Consider the following 12047-nt stretch of genomic DNA (forward strand, 5'->3'; position numbering starts at 1 on the left):
CACACACACTCTATAACTTATTACTAAGTGTACTTAACTAAATATAACCCTCTAAATAAAGAAACATATCAATATCTATCTCTGTATGTAAAGGCTATTATCTTATAGGTTATTATTCTTTTATTTTTATTTTTTTAGTCCAAGGTTCTCCTTTCCCCGAATATCTCACTGGGTTCTGTCTAATGCTCAAGTCAGTCTTTGAACCTCAAGCAACTCTCATGACTTCCTGAGAAGATTGACTTGATTCCAGTCATGCTTGCTTGTCGGGGAGCACATGAGAACAGACCAATGGGATCTGACAGATCTTTGGTTGTCCTATTCCAGATCTCTGGGACCACATGGATCAATGATAGAAGACAACAGGAACTGATGACCAGGAACAAACCAGAACAGATGTTCAGGAACAAACCATCAAACACAGACTGACCTGACCAGCCAGCTTTAAACTAAATGGGACCCCCTTCTGCATATCTGTCTGTCCTGCTCAACCTCAGTCTCTCTCCACTTACAGGTTTCCCCCCGTCCTTATCTCTGCCTTTTCTCCCTCTCCCTTCAGCGCTGCATATCCTGCTTCTGTTCCTCCATCATCTCCCTCTTTTCCAAGTGTCACTTCCCCTCCCTTTGAGGGAAGGGGCCACCTCCTCTCACTTTCTCAGAGGGAGGGGCTACCTCCTCTCCAGCAAAAAGAGACTGCATTTACTCTGAACCCACCCTAAATCATATATACGCATACAGGGTTGAGTCCTTTTACCATATTTATATGTATATTACTCATATCTTAATAGCTGATTGGTCACATTGTCATCTCCCTCCAACGCGTGATCACTCAGTGTTGTTTTCTCAGTACTGTCAGGCTGACAGCAGCACTGCTAAATTATTGACTTCAGTCTGTTCTAGCTATAAACAAACTCAGTGAAATGAAGTACATTGAGATACCACAGCTATCACACATGGGCATCTGTGATTAATGAATAACTCAACTTGTCCATGGAGACTACAGAGAGAGGGCAACATTCTGGCTTTTTTTGTTTGTTTGCCAGACACACATTGGAAGCTGGGTGGACAGAGCTGTAGTGTTCAGGCAGAGCTGACCCAAGCCATTCTCCCTGGGCAATGCAGATGCACGCAAAGAGACTCAGTGGGCCACAGGTAATTCATTTAGCAGAGCTCCTCACAGATGGTCCTTCAGAAAGAAGCAGCATGCACTGCCCCTTGTGCCTGCCTCAGGACACAGCAGCTATGCCAGGGGTGGGGCAAATGGCTAGACAACTCTCCCACCCACATGGAGCTCCCTCCTTAGGGATGAGGAGAGTCATGTATATTTTAGCCAGGCCCTCTGTGAATGGGTGAGCATATCTTTTGGAAACCCTCTGGAAGGGATGTGGGGTCTGTTCAGGAACACCTCGTTGACCCAGTAAAGGGATTGGGGGGGTTATTGAGTGTTCGAAGACATCTGAGGGTTTTACTGCCAGCTGGGAGATAATTATGTGCAACTGAGACTTCAAGCACAGGAGGAGGTATAGCAGCTAAATTTTGTGCAGCTACATGTGTGACATTTAATGCAAATTATTTACTAATATGTAAATTAGCTTATTACATAATTTGCTAATTATTCAGCCATAAACTTCATTTTCAGGTCAATCCACCCTGCCCCAAGCATCAGTGGAGGGAGAACACAGAGCTTCATGAAACTTGGCAGCATACTATACTGGGGTGCCTGAGCATGGGCAGCTAGATTTGTGAAGGTATGTGCACAGAAGATGGACTTTCTGGGAGGTGGGAAGGTATGTCTGATGAGGGGGCAGCTGGTTGAGAGCAGGGAGCCTGGGGCCAGGACTGGGTCCTCTATATTGTCTGTCCCTTGGACTTCTTGCCTGCTCCTCCCAGCTCTGCTTCCCCGCTCCCATCCAGCAAGGGGGAGCAGTGAGACAGACATAGTTTCACAGCCTGCAGAGCAGGCATTGCAGCAGTCTCTGTCAGTCACAAGATGCAATTGCAGGCCATTCCTACAGGCCTAGGGTTTGCATGAGTAGCCATAAGGGGCAGCAGCCTGCACGCATAAGTGCCCTAGAAGATATGTTACTGTGACGGGTTGGATCACAGAAACCCCCTTGGGAGCTGCCACACGACGTACCAAGACTACTTCTATTCCTGTTTTTCCTGCCAGCTCAGGACTCCAGCACCCTGTCTTGCTGAGCCAGACACTCCCATCTGCTCCAACACAGACCCAGGGTCTGAATTACTTGCACCAAAGCTGCAGGTTTACCTGAAAACAGCTCACAGAAGTGTGCTTGTCTTTAGCACTCAGATGCCCAACTCCCATTGGGGTCTAAACCCAAATAAATCCGTTTTACCCTGTATAAAGCTTATACAAGGTAAACTCATAAATTGTTCACCCTCTATAACACTGATAGAGAGATATGCAGAGCTGTTTGCTCCCCCAGGTATTAATACATACTCTGAGTTAATTACTAAGTAGAAAGTGATTTTATTAAATACAGAAAATAGGATGTAAGTGGTTCCAAGTAGTAACAGACAGAACAAAGTAAGTCACCAAATAAAATAAAATGCGCAAATCTATGTCTAATCAAACTGAATACAGATAATCTCACCCTCAGAGATGCTTCAGTAAGCTTTTTCTCAGACGGGACACCTTCCAGGCCTGGGCACAATTCTTTCCCCTGGTACAGCTCTTGTTGCAGCTCAGGTGATAGCTAGGGGATTCTTCATGATGGCTCCTCTCTCCCTCTGTTCTCTTTCACCCCTTTATATATTTTTTGCATAAGGAGGGAACCCTTTGTCCCTCTGGGTTTTCACCCCCCGTGGAAAAGCACCCGGTTAAAGTTGGATTCCAGGTTAGGTGACATGATCACATGTCAATGCAAGACTTCATTATCCACTTGCCAGCACACACATACACAGGAAGACTAACAGGTAAACCCAGCCATCTGCAGACAATGGTCCTGGTTAATGGGAGTCATCAAGATTTCAAACCACTATTAATGGCCCACACTTTGCATAATTACAATAGGCCCTCAGAGTTATATTTCATATTTCTAGTTTTAGATACAAGAGTGGTACATTTATACAAATAGGATGATCACACTCAGTAGATTATAAGCTTTGTAATGATACCTTACAAGAGACCTTTTGCATGAAGCATATTCCAGTTACATTATATTCACTTCTTATGTTTCTATAAAACCATATAGACTGCACAACGTCACAGTTACACTAGATAGGTCTGAGAGTGGAACTCTCATAGGCGAGAGAGGTGTGGACTAGAAAGCTGGACAGAGAGCAGTGGGGAAAGAAAAGCTACCCTCAATGCTCTGTACTACTTCTTTTGTATTTTTGAGTTCACTGCTTATAAAGCTGCATGGAAAGAATAAAACTGGAGACATTTTCCAAATTCATGTCAATTTTATTAACCTAGAACCCCTTCAATAAATCCCAACTGGGAGACGGTGATTTGTGCGTTCAGCTCAAGGAGGAGGGTGCAACAGGGGAGGCCTCCTCATTCATACTGAGAAAGTGGGGCAATCAGCTAGTTATCTTAGGTGCCTGTATACGAACGCAAGAAGCCTAGGAAACAAGCAGGAAGAATTGCAAGTCCTGGCATAGGCAAGGAACTCTGATGTGATTGGAATAACGGAGACTTGGTGGGGTAACTCACATGACTGGAGCACTGTCATGGATGGGTATAAATTGTTCAGGAAGGACAAGCGAGGGAGAAAAGGTGGAGGACTTGCACTGTATGTAAGACAGCAATATGATTGCTCAGAACTCCAGTATGAAAATGGAGAAAAGCCTGTTGAGAGTCTTTGGGTTAAGTTTAGAGGTGAGAGCAACAAGGGTGATGTTATGGTGGGCGTCTGCTATAGACCACCAGACCAGGAGGATGAGGTAGACGAGGCTTTTTTTGGATAACTAACAAGAGTTTCCAGATCACAGGCCCTGGTTCTCATAGGGGGCTTCAATCACCCTGACATCTGCTGGGAGAGCAATACAGCAGTGCACAGACAATCCAGAAAGTTTTTGGAGAGTGTTGGGGACAACTTCCTGTGCAAGTGCTGGAGGAGCCAACTAGGGGCCGTGCACCTCTTGACCTGCTGCTCACAAACAGGGAAGAATTGGTAGGGGAAGCAGAAGTGGGTGGCAACCTGGGCAGCAATGATCATGAGTTGGTTGAGTTCAGGATCCTGACAAAAGGAAGAAAGGAGAGACACAGAATACGGACTCTGGACTTCAGAAAAGCAGACTGACTCCCTCAGGGAACTGATGGGCAGGATCCCCTGGGAGGCTAATATGATGGGGAAAGGAGTCCAGGAGAGCTGGCTGTATTTTAAAGAAGCCTTATTGAGGGCACAGGAACAAACCATCCTGATGTGCAGAAAGAATAACAAATATGGCAGGTGACCAGCTTGGTTTAACAGAAAAATCTTTGGTGAGCTTAAACACAAAAAGGAAGCTTACAAGAAGTGGAAACTTGGACAGATGACTATGGAGAAGTATAAAAATATTGCTCGAGCATGCTGGGGTGTAATCAGGAAGGCCAAAGCACAATTGGAGTTGCAGCTAGCAAGGGATGTGAAGGGTAACAAAAAGGGTTTTGTACAGAAACAAGAAGGTTAGCAACAAGAAGGTGGTCAGGGAAAGTGTGGGCCCCTTAGTGAATGGGGGAGGCAACCTAGTGATAGATGATGTGGAAAAAGCTGAAGTACTCAATGCTTTTTTTGCCTCGGTCTTCACAGACAAGTTCAGCTCCCAGACTGCTGCACTGGGCAGCACAGTATGGGGAGGAGGTGAGCAGCCCTCACTGGTGAAAGAACAGGTTAAGGACTATTTAGAAAAGCTGGGGATGCACAAGTCCATGGGTCTGGATCTAATGCATCCCAGGCTGCTGAGGGAGTTGGCTGATGTGATTGCAGAGCCATTCGCCATTATCTTTGAAAACTTGTGGCAATTGGGGGAGATCCTGAATTATTGGAAAAAATGCAAATATAGTGTCCATCTTTAAAAAAGGGAAGAAGGAGAATCCGGGGAACTACAGACCAGTCAGCCTCACCTCAGTCCCTGGAAAAATCATGGAGCATATCCTCAAGGAATCCATTTTGAAGCACTTGGAGGAGAGGAAGGTGATCAGAAACAGTCAACGTGGATTCACCAAGGTCAAGTCATGCCTGACCAACCTGATTGCCTTCTACGATGAGATAACTGGCTCTGTGGCTATGGGGAAAGCGGTGAACATGATATACCTTGACTTTAGCAAGCTTTTGATACGGTCTCCCACAGTATTCTTGATAGTAAGTTTAAAAAGTATGGATTGGATGAATGGACTATAAGGTGGATAGAACGCTGGCTAGATCATCGGACTCAACGGGTAGTGAACAATGGCTCGATGTCTAGTTGGCAGCCAGTATCAAGCGGAGTGCCCCAGGGGTCTGTCCTGGGGCCAGTTTTGTTCAACATCTTCATTAATGATCTGGAGGATGGGATGGATTGAACCCTCAGCAAGTTCTTGGATGACACTAAGCTTGGGGGAGAGGTAGATATGCTGGAGGGTAGGGATAGGGTCCATAGTGGCCTAGACAAATTGGAGGATTGGGCCAAAAGAAATCTGAAGAGGTTCAACAAGAACAAAGTGCAGAGTTCTGCACTTACAATGGAAGAATCCCATGCACTGCTACAGGCTGTGGACTGACTGGCTAAGCAGCAGTTCTGCAGAAAAGGACCTAGGGATTATAGTGGATGAGAAGCTGGATATGAATCAACAGTGTGCCCTTGTTGCCAAGAAGGCTAATGGCATATTGGGCTGCATTATAGGAGCATTGCCAGCAGATTGAGAGAAGTGATTATTCCCCTCTGTTCAGCACTGGTGAGGCCACATCTGGAGTATTGCGTCCAGTTTTGGGTCCTCCACTACAGAAAGGATGTGGACAAATTGGAGAGAGTCCAGCAGAGGGCAACAAAAATTATTAGGGGGCTGGGGCACATGACTTATGAGGCGAGGCTGAGGGAGTGGGGCTTATTTAGTCTACAGAAGAGAAGAGTGAAGGGGGATTTGATAGCACGCTTCAACTACCAAAGAGGATGGAGCTAGTCTGTTCTCAGTGGTGGCAGATGACAGAACAAGAAGCAATGGTCCCAAGTTGCAGTGGGGGAGATCGAGGTTGAATATTAGGAAAAACTATTTCACTAGGAGGGTGGTGAAGCACTGGAATGGGTTACCTAGGGAGGTGGTGGAATCTCCATCCTTAGAGGTTTTTAAGGCCTGGCTTGACAAAGCCCAGGCTGGGATGATTTAGTTGGGGTTGGTCCTGCTTTGAGCAGGGGGTTGGACTAGATGACCTCCTGAGGTCTCTTCCAACCCTAATCTTCTATGATCTGCACCTCAGTTCAACTTTTCTCTCCTGTTTCACCACAGCACTGTGACACCCTCTACCCCCGCTGCAACCCTCATTGAACACTTGTGTTACTACTTGGCCTGACGCCTGCACCGCTGCAAGGGGGCAGATGCTCCCTGTGCTCTCTCCTCAAATCCAGGGCCTCCTCCCACAAAAAGCATGTGACATCCTTTAACATTATTCTGCAGAATCCTCATCAATGACTTTCAGCATAAGACAAATACAACAGCTCATTTTCCTGTACACTTCCTTATCTGAACAGGCATGTTGGTTACCTAGAAACAAGAGTAAACACAAGTGTCTCAGCAACAGTGATCCAAGAGACTCAGGGAACTTGTGACTCCTGTGTCTTCTGCAAGTCCAACAGCCTTTTCTGATTTTATTTTCATTTCAAAATACTGTGTCTGCTCCAAGAAATGTGCAGAATTGTAGAGAGTTTACCAGCAGGTATTCCTGGGTAGTTTGTCATTTTTCTGAGCTGCCCAGTGAACTTGCAGATGGACTGAGGATGGTATGGGGAATTTGTGTTTGGGAGAGTTTAGCTGTTTCCTTGACAACAGCATTTGGGGCTCCCATGCACAGTGGGACTGAGACAATGGGAACGACTTAAAGAGTTAAAAGAAGAACGAAGAAAATGTCAGCTTCAAGGTAAAGTATGATATCTACACAGAGAATGTATTCTCAATGTTGGACTCACTGGCCTTCCAAAGGCTTACAGTAGCTAACATCAAATAAGACAATTACAGTGTTTTTCAGTGTCCATCTGGTAGAAAGTTGTTTGGTTATCTTGGTGTAATGTCTATAACAAAGTCAAAGTATGCAATTCTAATATCCTGCTAATATTTTTTCACATTATTTTCCCTTCATTATAAGAGAATTTATCTTCTCTGTGTTATGGTTATATGTATGAAGTACTATTACAGTTATTTCTTGCAGAAATCGTTAGTGAAAAATTGTTTCTCATCATACAGTCATAGCATTTCTGTTAAGTCACATGCACAGTAAATAAGGTGACAGTGCAAACAATTAACTGCAAACAAGCAAATGTGGTGTATAGCTATCTGCTACAATATGATTTAATATCTAGTAACATTAGAAAAAGGGTTTTTATTCAAAATAACTCTTGGGAATCCATCTGTTCCTTCACTATGATGACAGGGCTGCACTGTGTGCAACCTCATTGACTGTGATAAAATTGCATCTGGATTTACTGAGAGCAGAATTTGTCCTGTGTGTGTGTGCCCGCACGTCTTTTAATTATTACTAGGCATCTTCACCAGTTGGGTTACTCTTTTTTCTTTTCCCTATGACCTGTGTGGTTCATGTCAGCCAATGGTTTTCTGCTTTTACATTATTTAATAAACCCTTTTCATTTGTATTCTTGAAAAATGACTACAGTAGAACCTCAGAGTTGTGAACACTTCAGAAATGGAGGTTGTTCGTAACTCTGAAATGTTCATAACTCTGAACAAAACATTATGGTTGTCCTTTCAAAAGTTTACAACTGAACATTGACAATACAACTTTAAAACTACTATGCAAAAGAAACATGCTGCTTTTAACCATCATAATTTAAATGAAACAAGCACAGAAATGGTTTCCTTACCTGGTCAAATCTTAAAAAAACAAAAACAAAAAACCCTTTCCCTTTTTTTGTAGTTTATGTTTAACATAGTAGTGTACTGAATTTGCTTTTTGTGTGTGTCTCTGCTGCTGTCTGATTGCGTACTTCCAGTTCCAAATGAGGTGTGTGGTTGACCAGTCAGTTCATAACTCAGGTGTTCGTAACTGAGGTTCTACTGTACTAGTGCTTGTGAAAGATGCTGGATTGACAGCCATAGAAACTGAGGACCTAAAGACTGGAAACCAAGAAGTGCAAGTTTTTCAGCACAACTCCAACAATGTGTCTGAACTCTGCTCATGAGAGCTCTTTCCTTTATCTCTTTGCTGCCTTACAGAGTGTGTGTACTATATATGGAGAAGATAAAGTTACATAAATGTGAAGTTCAATTCACCTGCATTTGAAACTGAATGTCCTTCTAAAATATAGATAACAAATTGTTGTGTTTGCTACCATAGCAGAAAAGAATAATTCCCTCCACTGCCACAATTAGTGAGTGGCTTGTTATGCAGAAAGTCAAACTAGATAACCATAGTGGTCCCATGGATTTTAAGGCCAGAGAAGCCAAAGCATCAGGCTCCAAGGAGGTGAAGTGCAGGGCAGTCGGGCTGGGGAGGTAAAACCCATTCCCCTTGCTGTCCTGGAACTAGGGTTAGAGCACTGGCTGCAGTCTCTCTGTGTTGTCTGCATAGTATGATGGTGAAGCCACAAAGAGATCCCATGGCCTCTGCCCTAGATTGCCTTTGGCCTTCTCCTGATGCAATGCTCTACACAGCCCTTGGTGAAGCTATCACAGAAACCACTCCTGCAGCATACACGGAACTTGGAGGCACACTGGAGTGGATGCTCCATCAGTTTCTCCACAGATAGTCCCAACCTGGGATTTAAGTGTTGTGGAAGGTCTTGCACTAGCTCTCCCCAATACAGGTTACATTTTAGCATAGATGCTTGCCACAGCTAATTACCCCTGCCCTTAAGGGGCAAGTTCATTCTATACACATGAACTAAATGGAATTCCATGTGAGCAGTTTTCTTTCTTTTCTATGGGAAGAGACAAATTATATATATATATATTGTTTGAAACTATTGGTTCAGCCCAGATTTAGTTGTTATTTTTCCTAAAATTCTGTGTCTAAGGGCTGTTCTGTTTCTATTTGAGAAACACAGTTAAAGAGCAATGAAATAAGCACTAAAATAAAATTAAATTCACCTCCTCACAAAAATACAGCTAGATCACAGAGTATTTATGAACAGCTCATTTTAAGGAGATGCAATGTACTATCTGAAGGAATTCAGCTCATCAATGGGATCTGGTTCACAGCAATCCAATTGGTTAAAAATTCTGTAACCGGTCTTATGCTTTACTCACTGAACTTCAGAGTTTCAACTATGTGCCACAGAACTGGAAAAATGACATCACAGCATCTCCAGGGAAACAGATGCTAATTCTAAGCATCTTTTAGAATGGGGGGCAACTGCCCCAGCATTTAATGCAAAGCAGGACACCCGCTGGTTGATGAACAGACATACTTCTCTTCCTGAGTTTGAGGTAGAACAGGAAGTCCTTTATTTATTCATTTCTTGACTTTTGAGTGATTAAATTTATAATCTTTAGTTATTTATTTTAATGTAGCCTTTGCATGGAATTATATATATCTTATTTGTTCACTCTTGTAATAAATGCTTAATAACAAAAGAGTGTTTTCCTTCTGTCCTATGTATATACATAAGTATATAATTCTATGACTGTTTTATGATCCCATTTTTGTTCATGTATAGCTCTTTATGGCAATCTGGTTAGCACCAACAATGAGCTTAATGCTATACAATGCACAAAAGTAGAGACTGCTCATAGATCATATGTAAGAACTAAGAATAAACCACTTTACAAATTTTCACTCCCTTTATATGTTGGTAGTTATAAGGAACAATAATTTTAGGAGGGAGTAAGTCTTAATGTGAATACCCAGGATACATGCCAGTACTGTATCAATATAGAGGTATCAGGTGACAACGCTTAGCCCTAACCCCTTTATCAGGATAGGACAGTCATTAGCTGTTGGCAGTGAAAACAAATTCAATTTGACTCTCGAGAAGTATTCACGTATTCTCTTGTTAGTCGCCTTTGGGTCTAGAGGATTCAGTCTCACCAGGTCACAATTGTGAAAGGTAGGGCCAAACTTTCCTCTCTGTCTGAACTCCACTCGGCTCAGGGCAATATGTGTAGGAGAGTGTGGTGTCAAGACTCTGATTATTGTGGTCTTTTGGTTAACGCAATGAGAACCTGTATTAACAGCCTAGGTATTTGTAGTTAAAGATTACGTAACTCTTACCCAACAGATACCAGAGCCTGTTGTTCACTGTGACCTGCAGTTCACGCACTGTCCCTGTATGGAAAGTCACAGCTACACTCTATATCCTTACACAACAACAGCTATTCCACATATTGTCTCATACTATGGGCCATGCCCATCTATACTACACTTGACTTTGGTGCAAGTAGGCGCTCTAACTTGCACTACTGGCCACTGAGGGACCAGAGGCCAGTGGAGGATCATGATAGAGCTGAGCTCTGCCATGTCCCCTTCCCAACTTGCTCTGACATGCCCCTTCTTCTGGGACAGGAGATGACATTGGTACAGCAGTTGGCTCTCCTGACTTTGTGTCTGTGTTCCCCTTAGCTAGGGGAATTATCTGCTGATAAGATACAAAGTCCAGCCTTTTGCTCTCCCTGAATGGAAATCAGAAACTGCTCAATACTCTTCTGATTCTGCTATAGCTTCTGGAATGTTTGCTATGAAATATATATTCATGTATGAATCCCTGTCCTGTAAATATGGACTGTATAGATTGTAAGCTCATTTGAGTAACATTCATGGAAACCACAAATAAACACTTTAACCTTTGCTTTAGATAAGATTTTCTTCAAGCAAAAATGTCAGAGAACTCCACTGAGTTGGTTAACTACCCTGACAAGTAAGTCTGCAATTACTTAAAATAATAACTATTACCACAACTTGAATGGAAGTTTATTCCAATCAAGTGCTTATTTCATGGACTGCAGACACCCGGACATAAAGCACCGTTCACTCTCTTGTATTTATTACCACTGCTGTGGTGAACAGAGAACAGTGTAGATTTATTGGTACGTACTTGCTAATTGTGATTGGTGCTCTACATCAGTGGTACTTAATCTGGGGACAACCTATGTTGGAATTTGAATTGAAGAAAGGAAGAGAACCATTGCTCTGTATGGCTCAGGTTCTATTGCATGTATTGCCTGTACTATATCATACCATTTTCTTCGGACTGGAATAAAAATAACTCAGCTGGTTGCTTCCATGGTCCATGTCTCTATGCAAGAACTGACTTGCCATGCTCTTTTGAAAGTAAAGTATATCAGACTTCATAATAGAATTCTGAATATGGGAATAACTGGAAGATATGATAAAATCATAGAAGTGTAGGACTGGAAGGGACCTCATGAAGTCAGAGTATAGCCCTCTAGTCTGAGGCAGGTCCAAGTAAAGCTACACCATCCGTGCCAGGTTTGTCTCACCTACTTTTAAATCTTCCAATGAAGAGGATTCCACAACCTCCCTTAGAAGTCTATTCCAGAGTGTAACTATCCTTATAGTGAGAAAACTTTCCTAATATCTAACATAAATCTTCCTTGCTGCAGATTAAGCCCATTACTTCTTGCCCTACCTCCAGTGGACACAGAGAATAATTGATTACTATCTTATTTATAACAGCCTGTGACAGGGCCACTCATCTCATGTGAATGCCCCTGCTGGCTGAGTGCATCTGCACCTGCACTCTCTCAGCTTTGCTTCACTTGCGGTGATCCCTGTTGATAAAGTTTTTGAGCAAGTTTTCAGTGAGAGCTGAGTCACGCACAGTCTGTAGGTATACAAACAAAATAGTTCAGATAAATACTGTCTCTCTTTGAGGTCTTCTGCCACCTTCTCTGGGCTTAGGCCACTCCACCTGTGGCTGGGGGGGGTTAGGACGGGGAC

General features: G+C 43.1%; 1 long non-coding RNA gene across 2 annotated transcripts; it reads left to right on the plus strand.

The window, feature by feature from the left end:
• Nucleotides 1-1041: 1041 nt before the first annotated feature.
• Nucleotides 1042-11005, plus strand: LOC117879674. 2 transcript variants are annotated; one of them, XR_004646339.1, is made up of 4 exons: nt 1042-1149; nt 1637-1745; nt 6428-7055; nt 10942-11005. It is a non-coding gene; the product is annotated as an uncharacterized LOC117879674 (long non-coding RNA). The 2 variants fall into 2 exon arrangements; XR_004646338.1 differs by lacking the exon at nt 10942-11005 and having other exon boundaries at nt 6428-8052.
• Nucleotides 11006-12047: the final 1042 nt, after the last annotated feature.

Source organism: Trachemys scripta, chromosome 6 (assembly GCF_013100865.1).
Source record: "Trachemys scripta elegans isolate TJP31775 chromosome 6, CAS_Tse_1.0, whole genome shotgun sequence".
Lineage (NCBI taxonomy): Eukaryota > Metazoa > Chordata > Testudines > Emydidae > Trachemys > Trachemys scripta.